The following is a 17,006-nucleotide window of genomic DNA, read 5'->3' on the forward strand; positions in this document are numbered from 1 at the left end:
ACGAGAATCTGGAGGACTACAAAGTCTATGTTAACATACAAATTTTTGGCTTATACCGGATAGCATGTAGGTATGTCGGATTTCCATGCGCAGACATGATCCACTGGATTGTCTCACGTATTGATCGAGAGACAATGTCGTTGAGAAGTGCTAGTGGAACATAACTTCCTACCTTTAGGGAAAAGGAATTTCAAGTGATGTATCACTTTCCACAACCGGTGATCACGATGGATACACCCTTCAGCAGACCCAACAATATTGCAAACTCAAGAGACATCTTGAAGAATTGGGTGAAAGAGTAATATAAGATCAGGATGACACCCAACCAAGAGTACAACACAAGGATACTGTGGAAGACTTATCAACTCTTGGTCATCCTCGCATGCCACTTATACAGGCAAGAGAGCACAAAAACATTCTCGTAGAGTTGGGTGATTGTGTTGGATCAACTGCCGAATGAAGGACCACCTTTCAGCTGGTCTAACATGTTGGCTCTTAGGTTGAAGGAACAAGTAATAGAAGCCCGACATCCAAAGAAGGGTCAACAGGAAAATATTTTCATGTCTACCTACATACCTGATGCAATCTGTGTCCGTCAGTAGTTCCGTGGCTTGGGTTGGGCATGGACACCTTCAAAAACCTCTTTTCACACTTATTGCAGGTTGTCTTCTGAGTGCAACTTCCATGGAGTTATCATACAACTACCAGACCACTTCATCACCCTGTTATACAAGATGATCTTTGAGCAGGATCTGCCTTGCATGTCACAAGCAGTGATGGAATAATTGATTGACATAGAAGATTGGTATTCCTCACAACTTAGAATGTTAATCTGAATGTACAACATGGAGAAATCTCCATGTGTTTTGCCAAAGTTTTCCATGGATAATCTAGTCATGCAAGAAGTTGCATATCACATATCGATAGGTTTTTTAGTGAGACATCATAGGAAGAAGAAGGCACCTTGGACCACTCTTCCTTTGTGGATCAGGTTGTATAAGATCCAGAATCTCAAACATGTTGAGGCCACGACAGAGGAATTCAAGAGTATCACCTTCAACACTAAAAGTTTCTATCCATATAACTCACATTGCTTAGTGAAGGATGACTGTGCAAGAGTGTATCATCCTTGGATCCATGGGGCATGTCATTGACTTGAGGAAGACCCATGGATATACTACTATAACTTATCAAGGCTCAATGAACCTGTCAGAATGGTTGTAAAGTGGTTAGCAGTACATAAGGCATGAACATCTCAAAGGGCAACATCATCAGTGGGAGCAGAGGCAAGTAGACTTGCACTTAAGAAAGGAAAGAGGAAGGTTGCTGACAGTGCATAGGCAGAGAAATGTTGCAAGTTCAAAGAAGATCCACTTGCGTTGAGAGCAACTTTGGAGACTGAGGCAACGAGGCAACAACATGATGGAAGGATTTCCAAAAGTAAAAGGGAGAAGCAGAAGTTGGAGAAAGAAGAAAAGAAATTGCAGGAGTTGAAGCAACAACTCATGGAAGAACAAGAGTTGATCATAAGCGAGAAGGAAGAACAATAGGAACATGAACAACAAGAGACACAACATGCACAGATTCATGAACTTGCACCCATCGAAGTTATTGATTCATCTGAACAGTTGGCACATAGTATACATGGTGAGCAGTCGTGAGAGTAGGACTTTTCTCAAGAGATTAAATAGATGTTGGAAAACATGGAAACATATGTGGTTTAGCCCGAGTTATATCAGAAAATTGACCTCATGCCTCAGAACCAAGTGGTCACTCTATGGGCTTCACCATATCTAGGAGCAGAGAAAATCCCAAGTAATCAATGAGACACTAAAATCCTTGAGGACAATCTAAAAGTGGATGTGCACAACATATGTTTTTATGAATAACAACAGAGGGTTTCGCAATGGCGTAGAGTTCCCATGATGTTCTTGTATCACCTACGTAGTTTGAAGAACAAATGATCATGTCCAATGTGCACAAACATCCAACTGCATTGGCTAATGCTACAAATACATATGCTGAAGCCAGTAGCTCGAGTATTAGATTCTTGATAGCTAAGAATGAGTGGATGGCTAAGGAGTTACAGGTGGCCAAGAAGGGAGAAGAGAAAGGTACGACATCCGCCAGAGCAAAGTTGAGGAAAGAGATACTTGATGAAGCATCATCTCTCAAGAGAGTCATGCAGAATTTGTACATTAGGTTCGTCACCGTGCATAAGTTAGTTTTCCATCTTAATGGTTGGGAGCAGTGTTGTGCTAGGAGAGCTCACACCTTATTAGGCATAGACACTATTGTCGATCAGATGCAAATATGGACAGTGAGGTACAAGGGAGCCCCATTTCACTTGCCAAATATGATGAAGCCAAAGGTAGTCGAGTTGAATGCACACATCCGGAGTCATATCTCGAACTATGAGGAACTGCCCCAGCTTATCACCAGTTTACAGGCTTCACATGAGTGAGTGTTCAGAAGCATGGATGTCATTGTGTGCAAGCATGTGATCCCATCCATTGACACACTCACCAAGGCGAAAACAAAGAACCAAGTTTGACTGGAGCTTGATATGTAGTTTGATCAGTTGATGCACATAGCCACCAATGTAGACTTGTAGATGAGCATTGACATTGTACACCAGTATGTCACTGGTTCAGCTGCACTCAAGACCATGATATACATGCTATCTAACTATTTGGAAAAGAGGTTCCAAATGAGTGTACTTGGATGTAAAAGAGTAAAGAGTTCACTTACAAAGGGATGTCACCATAGAGTACATGGACATGATAATAGACTACCAAGCTTGACATAAGTTCCCCACCATTGATCATCGAGAGGATGTCGAAGAGTTAGTCTTCCCACAACTATTTGAGTCTTAGTGATGTCTTGCATGGATTACTGAAGCCAATTTTTTTCTCACATGGGTACATGTGCAGATTGTATTGTAAACATGTTGTAAAGTTAAAGACCAAGTGTCAATAATAAAATGTAACAATCATGTGTAAGTTGAATAGTCATGATTGTAGCTGAATATTCCCAAAGGGGAATGTCAAGGGTCACCCAACCCTCTGCAATATATAGAACCTCATAAATCATTATACACACTTTTGGGAGCCAAGCTTTTGATAGGTATAACTTAGGGAAAGCTTGGAGTGTATTGTAACGAGCCTTGGCTTCTCCAGAGTGTAGAGCTAGTACATCTCTTTGGAGGAGTAGGCGACAATGACTATAATGTTTTTCTATCAAGGCTAGTGGCTTTTCATGGCTGTATTTATGATTGGATCTTTCACTCTTTTAATATAACAAAGCCAACACGTTTCATGCATATATTGTTATTGTAGTTTGGTTATCCTAGTTACTCTAATGATGTATGTAGTTGTAATTTACACATGTATGTATGGAATATTCCGTATGTGTTTGTATGAATCTTATCAAAGCATGTTGTTGGTATAACCCATCACTTTGGATCATCATCTATCTTGCTTTCCATATTGCGATGTATTTTCGCTCATGTGCTCCCTTTCAAGCTGTGTGCAATCATAGGCTTCTAAGGGGTGCACTCTTGTCCCCCTCTGTGTGTTAGATCCTTTCATGCACCATCCCTAACTTGCTAGAAGGTCACACCCTTGCTTCCAACAAGGACATCTTACTTACCTTTGCACGCAACTGCAATCAAGGTGATATCATACTACCCATTTCTTGGACTCTTACTCCAAATGGTCTGAGGTCTATTCGGGACATCTTATAGGGGAGATCTCTTGACATGTTGGCAGGTCCAACAACATCAACATAATGAATGAGGTGACCTGATTACTGTTCTGAATCAAAATTCAAACCTTTTGTTTCTCCATATCTACTTGTGGACTCATTTTCTTATCTAAGTTAAGCAGTGCCTCTTTGTACTGCATTTTCCACTCTTGCACATACTAGGAAATGACATCATGTATGTTTTTTAGAGTCTTAATAAACTGTTTTCTCTGTTGTTGTAATCTATGCAAATAGACAACTACTTTATGTACGGTGACAAAGCATTCATAGATATTCCACATGGTTTCTTCAAGCATTGATAATTTAGCAAGTATCATTTCTCTCATCTCCCCTAATGCAGAAACTACATTTTGTGTTGTTGCTCAGAGTTGTTATGCCTCTTTCTTGGAAACCTGCAAGTTCTATTCCAGTTTCTCATTCTTGACCGTTAAATACTGAACATTTTATCTCATTGTTCCTACATAGACCAAGTTGGCTTCGACAATGGCATTTGGATTCTTCCTAGTGTCTGACACTATCAATTTTTCTCTAATGAATGTAGGTGATGTTTGATAATCCAGAAAATGCTTCCTCCATCCTTGTACAATCCTCTTTTGGAACTCATCAAATGATGGATTGTACACATCCATGACTGGATCATCACCAAGGTGAAAAACATCTCCTTTCTTGCTCAGGAGTAGCTCTGTTGTTGGAGGTGGTGGATACTGAGGGATGACCTGTGCTGATCTCAACATCATGTCAAAATCTTCATATTGAGGCTCCTATTCCAACTACTTGTCTCTTACTTTTATCAATTGCTCAATCTGTTGAGAAAGCTCCCAATCCAACATCTGTTCACCTTCCTCCTCAGATGTTGGTTGTTCTTCTTCCTCAACTTGTATTGGCATTCTTTCCTCTATGATTTCTCCTTGCATTATTTCTTCTTCCTGATTCTAATTCTTTTCTTGTTCTCTCCTCCTCAACACTTTTCCTTCCTTCACCTTCTTCTTTGTCTCCTGGAGCTTTAATTCTTCTTCCTACAACTTCTACTTTTATTTATTACTTCTCTCTACTCTCTACATCCTTTGCTTCATATTTTCTTCTATTACCAAAGTTCCTTTCTCGATAAGAGGATTTGCTATGATTTTTCAACTTTTCTCTCTATATAGACGGTTAGATATATTCATCTTTCCCTTGTCTTGCACGGGATTCTTGCCTTCCTTTATTGTTGCTTCTAGAGCTGTCATCCTCTATGGAGAAGCCTATTAAGTCCTTGTTATACTGATTGATTCATTGAGCCTAGAGCCATTGTAGTAGTACCTCCAAGGATCCTCCTATGGCCAATGAAATTCGCCGCTGATCCATGAAATGTAAACATTGATACAATGGTCCTTGCAAATATTTTGGAGCTCATATGGATTAAAGTCCTTAGTGTCGAATTCAAATTTCACTATCTCATTAGGCTCGACATCTCCGACCTTCAATTTATTTATCTTGTATAATCCGATCTACAAAGGAAGAGTGGGAAATTGTGCTTTCTTCTTCCTATGCAATGTTGCTGAAAACCCTTTAGCGAGATGGTATGATACTTTTGCATGATCAGTTTGTTAGTGGGATAGCTTTTTAAGACATGAAGAGGTTTCTCTCTGCCAAAAAGTGTAATGAATGTGCCAGCTAGTGAGGAATACCAATTTTTAATGTCCGTTATCATCTCCATTGCTTCTCGAGACATGGAAGGTGGAACTTGTTCATAGATAAGCTTGTACAATTGGATGATAAAGTGGTTAGTTAATTGTGATGTCACTTCTTGATTAATACAGTATGGAAGAAACTTGTAATGGATGTTCATGACATTATCTCATGGTTTCCATGTCCAGTTCATACCAGGGAACTTTTGTTCTGCAAAAATTGCATCTATTAAGTATACACACATATAGGAAATTGCTCACTCATGCTTGGGAAGATTCCAAGCCTGTGCTACACAGGCCTTCAACTATCGAGTCAACAAATTTGACCAATTGATCTGATAAGACTTTCCACCCTTTAGGGAAGGTTTCTGTGCTCTCCTGACCATATATTCTACAAGAAAAGATAATCAAGAGCTTGTATGCCTTCCCGAGGGACTTTCTCTTGTAGACATGTGTGGGTGTCTATCGAAACTTCGATGCCTCTTTCACCAAGTGTTTGACAATGTCTCTTATATTCACATATTTATGGGTTGCATAGAAGAGTGGTTCCATGTAATTTACTAGCTCAGGAAAGTGATACATCGACTAAAAATAATTTTCCCAGAAGGTGGAAAGATTCTACCCGCTCACACTACTCAATGCCCATATGTGAGACAATCCAACTGATTATTTCTGCACACAAGAAGGTAGGATACCTTCATCCAACCTTGTATAACCATGACTACCAGATGCTAAGAAAAGCATGTTGGTCCTCTAAGACCATCTCAAAGTCCTTTGCAAAAGTTTCTTTAATCTGTTGTCATGTAAGTGTTGATCCCTTCTCTATAAATAACTGAGTATCTACATACACAGAAAAATCAACTGATGTCTGCTCAATTGCTTCCCTAGTACTATTATTATTGATTTATTTTGATGCAACTCTCTTAGCTACCATGGTAACAATGGCTATTGTATATGTACTCAACAACTGTTGTACCTTTTGGATAGAAAGGACACTCATGGCAAGTGAATATTAGTCTAAAACAAAACAATTTACAATGAAAATTCAAGCAGAAACTTGGGCACTAGATGGGAAGGATTGCACAATTTATTTTCATAGGGGGGACTAGTTTCCTATGGGAACTACGCACTGTGTAGTCCTAGTAGCCAAGGTGGAAGCCTACCGATTGAAACTTCGGAATGAATAGTTCATCCTGGAAAGAGTCTTGGGAGAGACTATGCATTGTGAAGTCCCAGTGGCCAAGGTGAGAGGTCGACTCCTAGAACTACGTAGTGTATAGTTTGATACTACTTGAACTACACACTGCAAAATTCCAGAGGCCAAGCTTGTGGCGTAAGCCTCCAGATTGTGCAGTTGCAGCTATGAAAAGTGAAAATTGGCCAAGAGAAACCGAGATCTTCCTAAGGGAAGCATGAAAAACAAGCAGCTCTAAGGGATAGTGTGAAGTTGAGTGCAGATCTGACTAAGTTCAAATAAATGCATGTGAATCAAGTGTATAAATTAATCAAACAAAAGGAAAATGAAGTATTTGAGGAGAGTTGTCGCAACAACAAACATTGGTGGAAAAATAGGAAAGCTAATGCGACACTTGCAAAAGGAAATCTATAACTTGAAAAAACACTTCTATGAGTTAAAACAAGTCAAAAACTCATCAACCATGAGGAGAAACAAGTTAGACAACACTCACATAAGCCAAACAACAAAAAGGGACAGAAAAAAGCAATGAAATATGACAGAAAGAAAACTCACCCATAAAAGCACTAACGATCGCACCGAAGGTTACTTTATATCCTCGGGAATGTTAGAGCTCCAAGATTTAATGTGCAAATTATCTCTAGAACCTCCAATTAAATAGATTTGGACAAATTATGGTTTATGATACGCATGCATAAAATCAAGGAAAAACTGATACTTCACAGAAGTTTCTAAAAACAATGCAAGTTCCTCCTTCGAGATACTGAAAATAGGTCCCTATTTTTTAGGGATTCTTTTTTTATTTTATTCTTTTTATGGGGAAACTTTCCATGGACACTACTAGGATAGATTGTGCAGTTCTTGGGGGTTGGGAAACTTTCTGGCTCAATGCAATGTGCAATATCTGAGCTTAGTGAGGGTTGCGCAATTTATTTGCTCAGTGTTGGGATGCCTCCCGTGATTGAAAATATTCTGAGCTCAAGGTTTGTTGGCACTGAGGACTACACAATTGCAATCATCAAGGGTGCTTTCCCTCAAGGATTGCGCAGTTTCTAGAGGCAAGCCGAAAAGTACTATAAGACTAAGTTGGGAGATCAACCTGTGACTTAGAAAAGTAAACTATGTAAGAAACACAAGAAAAATGAAAAGATAAGTGTCATTCGAAGCGTGAATACCTAGCTCAATGCAAGATGAGTTGTTGTGTTTAAGAAGGAAGGCTCCAAAATCAAAGCACAAGAAAATTTTTGGAGGGTGGTTGTAGCTTCTACAACACTACCCTATCCACAAAAAGGAGATCTATGCCTTGGTGCAAGTTTTGAATGAGTTGAAGAATTATATAATGGGAAAGGAGATAATAATAAATACATATCACCAGCCCTTACAGTACTTGGAAGCCTAGAGTAAGCTATAACAGACCAGGCATTACAAGCGGATGGGGGTTTTCAACAATTTCATTTGCTGATCAAGTATAAGAAGGGCACCATAAAGAAGTTTCTCAACATGATTTCAAGGCCACCCACATCAAATACCACAAGTTTGGGGACTCTTATACACATGAAGCCATTGACCCATGATGCATACAGAGAGGGATATTCATAGGATGGGGACTTCAAGGAGGTGTATCAGTAGTTGCAGAGTCAGAGTCATGTGCATGATGGTGATAGCATTATTAACAAAATCTCTAAAATGGGCTTACTCTACAGGCTAGATAAACAATGTGTTCCTAAAGGTGAGCGATTGCAACTCATTAGAGAGGCTCAAACCTCCATGTTTTTAGGGCACTTTGGTGTAGGGAAGTCTGTAACTAACTTGTTGAGCTATGTGTATTTTCCCAAGATGCAAGAGAAGATAGCTAGGTTCACAAGGGGTTTCATTCTTTGTTGTACCAACAAGCATAGAGACAACAAAGAAGGTCTATATAATCCATTACCTATACCTACTCATCCTTGAGAAAGAATGTCCATTGAATTTGTGGGAGGTTTAACAACCACCAGGAAGGGACATTACTACTTGTTTGTGGGAAAGAAGCGACAATTTTTTTTTTGGGTAGGTCTAGGATCACTTTATGATACAAAGAAGCATCATTTGAAAGAGGGATGCAAGATTTCTAAGTGCATTATAGACTACATTGTGGGAGAAGATAGAAACGAAGTTGAAGAGATCTACAACATTCCATCCAAACATAGATGGGCAGACAAAAGTAGCCAATAGGAATTTGGTGCAAATTCTGAGGGGATACAACCAAAAGCATCCAAAGACTTGGGACAAAATTTTTGTATTTATACAACATTATTAACACAAAGTAGTCCACACTTCTACAAGAAATTCCCTATTTGAAACTTATTTTGGATATTTTCCACCTTCACCTTTAGATATTGTATATGGGATGTAAGGAGGAGTGAGGGAAGATCTTACAAGAGATTATTTGAGTGCTAAAAAAATTATATAGAATATCAGGAAGATCCATCTATAGGTACATGAAACACCACACAAGTCACAAGATAAGTATAAGGCCATGCATGATCAACACAAAACATAGAAATCGTACAAGGTGTGAGACAAAGAGTGGCTATAGTTGAACAAGGAGACACTGCAAGGGCCTGGTGAGAAAATTAAGGCTCTGATGTATGGTCCCTTTGAGATACTGGAAAAAGTGTGTGATAATTCCTATCAACTCAATTTACTACCATATATACACATTTACTTAGTTGTGAATGTTGAGCATTTGAAACTCTATGAGCCTTCCATCTTATACCATGACGAGGAACAAGCAATAATTTCTATGGAGGATTTTGCATCAGATGCTCAGGAAGAGTTAACACAAGATAGTTTTATAGAAGAGGTCCAAAACTACAAGATGGGGGAACTAAGGCCTTTGGAATATTGGGTTGAAAGGGCAACTTCTAGGAAAAGCTAAATGGTACACCAAAGAGAAGGTGAGGAAACATTCCTCACCTCATTCAGTAGAAGAGTTTTGGGACCAAAATCCTCCCAAAATTAGGAGGTGTATTCATATTGGATCATTATATTGTTTTTCATCAATATCAATGCTTTTGGAGTGGAAAAAGTGGAAGAATCATCTCACTAGACCGTTTTTACCAGTGGGACCCCATTTTGCAAAAAGGGGTTTGAAACCTTCTGTGAACATTTTGAGGCATCAAACAAAATTATGTTGGGGTAATTTTTCTTTTCTTTAGCACTAAGAATATTCATTTTTTTCTACACGTAGTGATATTTCCAACGGTGCAAGAAGTGTGGCAATCAAAGTCCGTATGCAAAATTTATGCCACTTAGAAATTGACCTTCTTGTTTTCACACCTATACTTCATGAGGATGTCACGTCAACCCCTATTATTGGTGGAAAAAGGGGATGGCCACATGATTATGATGTAAAAGAATCTAAAAGTGTCTATATTAGAACTCTAGTTAAGAGTTGTTGTAGTCAAACTTAACCACTAGTAGGCTATCTGGTTGTATTATAGCTGGGCCACCAGGAGGAACAAGAATTCTATTTTTTTGAGTGCATTTGTTCCATAGTTGAGAAAAAATATCCAATAATAATAGGAGGTAGATAAGACATAGAGGATTTTTTCACTATAGTAGCCTATGGGCCACAGACCATACTTCTTTGTACCTTCAACCATATTCCAAACAAAGAAATAAAGTGAAACAACCTCACTTTCGAGTTGGGTTTTCTCCTGAATCAGTTTCCTTGAGGATATATTGTGTCTTATTTATGTGTGAGATTTTTGTTTTTTCAATCTCTATTTTTTATTTTATTTCCATTCACATGCATGAACTAATTAGAGTAAAATCTAAACATCTAGTAATTTAATAAAACTATAATAGTGTATAATTTCTAATTTCTAATATTATATTATCAGATTTGTTGTGACGAATTGTCTAGTGGAGTATCCACGACAGTTTATAGATCAGACATTTACCTTCCTTCACATGCATCGCGACTGTAAATATTCGACCAAGCTACACTTGTATTTTGTTTTCCTCCACAAACCCTTGTGGATTGTTCAATATTAGCTTAGCTCCATATTGTTGGAAAATTTCCAACCATGCTCTTAATTGTGAGTTCTTATGGGATGAAATCCAAGACCTTGAGGCTTTTTGTCATTGACACGAACCAGTTCTATCGCTAAGAAAAAATGCATTACTTCTATTCATGGAAAGAAATTGCAAATTTTCTTTCGACCATATATCCCTTATTTTCATGTTTTCTTCACAATGATCTAGGTTTGTTCTCCAAGCTTTATTTTGGTAATGACATTGTTCAATTGCTTATAAAATGATATCAGTATGTTTTCAATACCTGTCTATGTTCAAATAAATGAAATCGTGGCCCTTGAGACCATATGCTTTCGAGCCCAAATGAAACACATATCCATAGATAATGCATTGATGGGTGAATGTTGATAACTTTCTTATGGGCACATCTCTGTGATACTCCCAATGCCACCTTACTGTTGGTTGGTCATATTAGTGCATTCTATGTTATAAATATGTCTGCCTTATTTAACTAATGTTCTATGTTATAAGATAATTGTATACCATATACTAGAAGACTTTATATTGTGCCAACAATTCCTTCATGTAGAACTTGTTACTTGATATATTACATGTCGTTATAGTGTGTCTATTGCCTCTCATACAATTTGTTAGGGTGGTCTCATTTCTAATGCACACATGAGTTCTTTCCCTTCCCTTAAAATTATTATTTTCCCATGTTGTTTTTATATTCCATTCCATTGGTAAAAACTTTGTTATATATTAATTATTTTGTTCACAAAATTGAAATTACATTTTTGTTGTCAAATATGATTTTTTTTTCCAGTAGAGATGGCCATAATCGTGAAAATAATAATTGAGGAAGGGTCCCATGGAAAAGAGGAAGAACATCCAATTATTGTTTGGATGGATGATGAATCTTGGTTTTTAGTTATGTTTATTTCATAGACAATTCTTTGCTCTATTTAAATTTCAGCATGTTATGTGAACAACATTACAATTTTCAAAATTTTGATATGCTAGGAAATACATTTTTACAATATAGGTACAACATGGACATATTATATGGTCAAACTTTTACGATATATAACATGTTCTTTTTTTGCAACTATATGTGTTTACGTATAGGGAGAGGGGAGCCACAAGGGTTGTGCCATTGCAGTCTTTTTCATTTGATGATATTTTGGTGATACATCTAGCAAAGTTGAATAAGTACAACGAGAATGTTATTTTATTTTTTAGCCTTATATGTGATACCTTTTATTTAGTTGATAATGTGACTGATGGGGAAAATTGATAAAGATATTTTGTGGAATTTATGCTTTAGATTATTTTGATAATCCAAACACATTAATTGGTGGAATTTTTATAGTTGAACCTTAATTAAATTAGATGGTTCCCACCTACCAAATATGTAAAAAGTTAAATCAAATATAACTCACCTTTTAGAACATACTTTTCCTGCATCATAATAAAACATGGTTAAAATTAAAACAATAACTAATTCCTCAAGTAGATGAGCTTCCCAACTCCAAATAATAACAAATCCCTCAAGAAGTTGAACTTCCCAACTCCCTCAAATGCATAAAAGGGGAATGGAGTCTATGAAGGAGAGGAATATTACACTATGAGGAGAGGTATGCACAAGTTTTAACAACTATCACTTATTCCTCTCATTTTTATTCTTTGAGTTGAAGGAGATGATTTTTTGGTGGTAGTAGACTTACTCCTATGAGATATAAGGGTTGAAAACAAAATCCATCACATTATCCTCATAATTTTTTCAGGTAATTTATATTTTCTTCGATTAAATTTTACTGATAGAAGGGATGACCTTAGAATCTAGTGCTAATAGCCTTTGATTTTGTAGAGAAAACGAGAAGATTAACTATATTAGGTTGTATAAGAAGTTTCTTCAAAGTTGTTTCACATATTTTTGCTTATTTAAATGTTTATACATGATTCATAGACATTGTAAACATTTCGAATTAAGCTTCGACCAGAAATTTTAAGAAAAAATCGTGAAAATAAGAGTGTACTCCGAAATTTCTGAAGACAAATTAATCATTTTCTGCCATATATTTTCATTCATACTTTTCTGAATGCTTCATATTTTATCAAAAATTTGTTTTTGAAGTTTTATTTAAAGTTCTACTAAATTTCTAGCAAGTTACCTTCAGTGGTTCAGATGCCTTACAACTTTCAAAACACTACTAGCAGGTTGTTTTAACAATTCTTTACTTCATTTTCAAATTGTTGTATTTTCTTTGTGTCGTACATTTTATACCTGACTATTGTAAATCTTGTATAAAACTTTTTAGCACTTTATTCCATCTTTGTACATAATATTTTATCATTTGCTGTAAATTAACTTGTACATTTCCTATATCAATTACTATATTTATTCATAAAACAATGAGGCCTAGTCTCATTATCTCACATACCTAGTAAGATTCAAGGGTTTTATGGAGAAACATAAAAACATCCCCGTCAACATTACGAAAGAAAATGTGTCTCACTTTCACTTACAAAATGTTCGAAGCATAATATTCGTCTCTGTTATGAAGGTAGATCCTTTGTTGCAATATATCTTACTGGAACGTTGTGAAGATATTGTTATGGGTAAATATTTGGCCACACATTAACTAAATGATTAATTAATTATGTTTATATCTTGTTTATGGGATAAGAATAAAGTTATATCCCCTTAACAAAATATAAAGTCAATGAACCAATAATTGTCTCACGCAAGTTCTTATTGACATCATGGCATAGTTTAATAAGATAATTTTATAATTTTGACATGTAGATTTTTCACCTATAGGCCATATTATTTCAACCGGGGTTGGATGAGGGATTGATGAATTTATTTATTTATTTTTTAATCAATAGCGAGGATGATTTCTGCAGTGAATATCAATCTAATATCATTAGTTTGAATAAGGATCCAGGGCTCAGATTACACCACACCCCTTCTATTACACAAAATATTTAATTACATGAATTAAGTTAGCTCCGCTGAATATTGATTTGACGTGTCATATATATATATATTGGCATTCTCTTCATAGATGGATATGAAAAATATCATTAGAATTTCTGCTGACTGCTATTATGACGTGTAAATAATATCGATGTATGTTATCCGAACGTATACATATCTCAATTATTCCATCACTACTCGATTAATTCCATAACCATTTTATTAGTCGTTACAATAGACCATTGGTCGATTCGTTCATCTCCACATTGATGAATGCATCCTCAAATAAAAATGGTTCATTTGAGGATTTGATTGAGCATTGACGGTTTTTCTATTTTTATCGCCATCATTACACAACCATTGGTGGACTCTATATAAAAATGACCATATTTTTATGGTAGTTAATTTGAAACGAAACGTTTTGTCTATTGGATTTGAAACGGCCGTCTGTGCCTTTCTTACCCATCCTCCCGCATGGAGCGTTGTATTGACACAGGGCGACCTCTCGCATCCCTGTGTAATGGCCAAATAAGCATGCTTTCATAGGAATACTAGGATGGGAGAGGACATTCTCTTATAACTTACATAGTTTCTTTAATGCAATTCTCAACTCACTATTTGCAATAAAATAAGTATTTACAATAAAATTTTAAATAAAACATAAATTGTTTGAAACAGATGTTAAAATGAAATGAATTTATATTTATATTTTTTATTAAAATTAAAAAATATATATTAATAGTATTTGCTGAGGAATTTTCGGCGAAAATCACATAAAAAAAAATTTGTCGACGCGTTTCGAACCAGCCAGAACCAGCCAGTGTGGTTCATCGTCGCGACAAGTTGAATGAGCAGATCTCACTTACCACATTAAATAGATAGAGCAGATAATCCCATGACCTAACCGTTAACAACCAACGGCTAGAATTGACTGGATCACGGCTAGTTTAACTGAGATAAAGGGTCAAATAATATTAATATATATAAATTTTTATTTATTTTATTATTTTAATTAATTTTTAAAAAAAAATTGGTTATTGATATTAAAATTAAAATGTAAGGGACAATGCTAGAATTAATATATAAATCATCATAAATATATTAATGAATATGAATTAAATTAAAATTTTTATATAAACTCGCAAGAAAACTCATACGGAGCAGTATCTTCATGCTAGTTCGTACCATTTCCCGGCCCAGAAGTTGGGGGTTCTCAACACCCTTGCAACTCGTGCCTTGAGGATCTCTGATGAAAAGAGCTTAGAGGAGGAGAAATCCCATCGACAAAAGGCTTTCCTCAGAGAAGCTAAGAGTTCGTTAACGAGAAGGGGGGCTAAAGAGCGGATTCCTGGTGTCCTTCTTCCATTTGTTTAGGGGACCACGGATAAGATTGCGAGGGTTCTTAAAAGGCATAATATCCTAGCAACGTTTAGACCTCTTAACACCATTCGTAAATCCCTAAGATCGGTGAAGGATCCCATCAACCCCAAGGACATGAAAGGAGTTTCTATTATTCCTTGTTCTTGTGGGACCCCCTATATTGGTGAGACTAGTCGCTCCATTAATCAAAGGATTAGTGAGCACGCAGCTGACCTCAAGCATATGAGAACTAAAACTTCCGCGTTAGCAGAACATGTGGAGAAAACCAAACATCATGTCTGCATCGAGGAGGCTAGTGTGGTTGCTAGAGTGTCACAATTCCATCAACGGAAATTTAGGGCAGCCCTTGAGATTGAAAAAAGGTCGAACAATCTTAATAGAGAGGATGGCTGGAAGATTAGTAGTTGTTGGGTCCCAGCCCTCTCCTCCTAGTCGTCTTCTTTCTTTCCCTCCCTTAATTATTGTTAGGTTTGTGATTTCTATTCTATTTTATTTTTTCTATTTATTTATTTATGATGATTATTATTATTATTTATTATTTATTTATTTATTTATTATTATTATTATTATTATTATTATTATTATTATTTTTAACTTTATGTCTATTTGTTTAAACCTGATTTAATTATAAATTTACTTATATTAATTAATTTAATCTATTAGGTTTTTTTTGGTGTGTAAACTCTTTTTCTTTTAATTTTATTTTTAATTTAAAATTAATCTATTTTATAATTTAAAACTAATATACTATTTTAATTTTTAATATTGTAATTTCTTTTTGACTATTGGGTGAATATATATATATATATATATATATATATATATATATATATATATATATATATATATATATATATAATTTTTTATTAACCATTACTATATTTTTGGTACTTATTACTAACTAATATTTTTAACTAAACTCTTTGTCTATTAATTTTATTTTTAATTTACATAAAATAAATTTAAAATTAATCTATCTTATAATTTAAAGCTAATATACTATTTTAATTTTAATACTAAAATATTTCTTTTTAACTCCTTGACGAATGTTTATAATAATTTATATCTTAATAAATATAATTAACTATTACTCCATATTTATTACTAGCTAATATTTCTGAAATTAATTTATTTTACATAAAATTTATAATTTAATTCATATTCATTAATATATTTACGATGATTTATATATTAATTCTAGCATTGTCCCTTACATTTTAATTTTAATATCAATAACCAATTCTTTTTTAAAAATTAATTAAAATAATAAAATGAATAAAAATTTATATACATTAATATTATTTGACCCTTTATTTGAGTCAAACTAGCCGTTATCCAGTCAATTCTAGTTGTTGGTTGTTAATCATTAGGTCATGGGATTCTCTGCTCTATCTATTTAATGTGCTAAGTGAGATCTGCTCATTCAACTTGTCCTGATGATGAACCACACTGGCTGGTTCGAAACACGTCGACAAAAGTTTTTCTATGTGATTTTCGCTGAAGATTCCTCAACAAATTGATATGGATCACATAAGTCTCAATTCAATAATATTAATAGTATCTAATAATACTAAATACTAAATATATATTTATAATAATCATTACATTATAAATATTATTATTATAATAATTTATAATTATTATTATAAATTAATTATGATTAATGTGAAAATAAATCATGGTTATCCATGGTTAACTATGGTTCAATGTCGCATTGTAGAAAAGATTGTCTAAATATGAAAACTCGTCATGGTCAACCACAGTTAATCATGGTCAATCATGGTCAACCATGGTGAGTGAGAGGCAACTTGGTCCAATGTTACATTGTTGCAAAGATTGTTTCAATATGGAAAAAAACATGGTCAAGCATGTTCAATAATGGCCAACCATGGTCCAACATTGCATTGTGGCAAAGATTGTCTCCATATGAAAATCAATCATGGTCAACCATGATGATGGGCCTCTAAATTAGACATAAATTAAGGCCCATGTTTCT

The sequence above is a fragment of the Pinus tabuliformis genome, chromosome 3_2 (genome assembly GCF_031772625.1).
Source record: "Pinus tabuliformis cultivar Carrire ecotype Pingquan chromosome 3_2, CPIR1, whole genome shotgun sequence".
Taxonomy (NCBI): Eukaryota; Viridiplantae; Streptophyta; class Pinopsida; order Pinales; family Pinaceae; genus Pinus; species Pinus tabuliformis.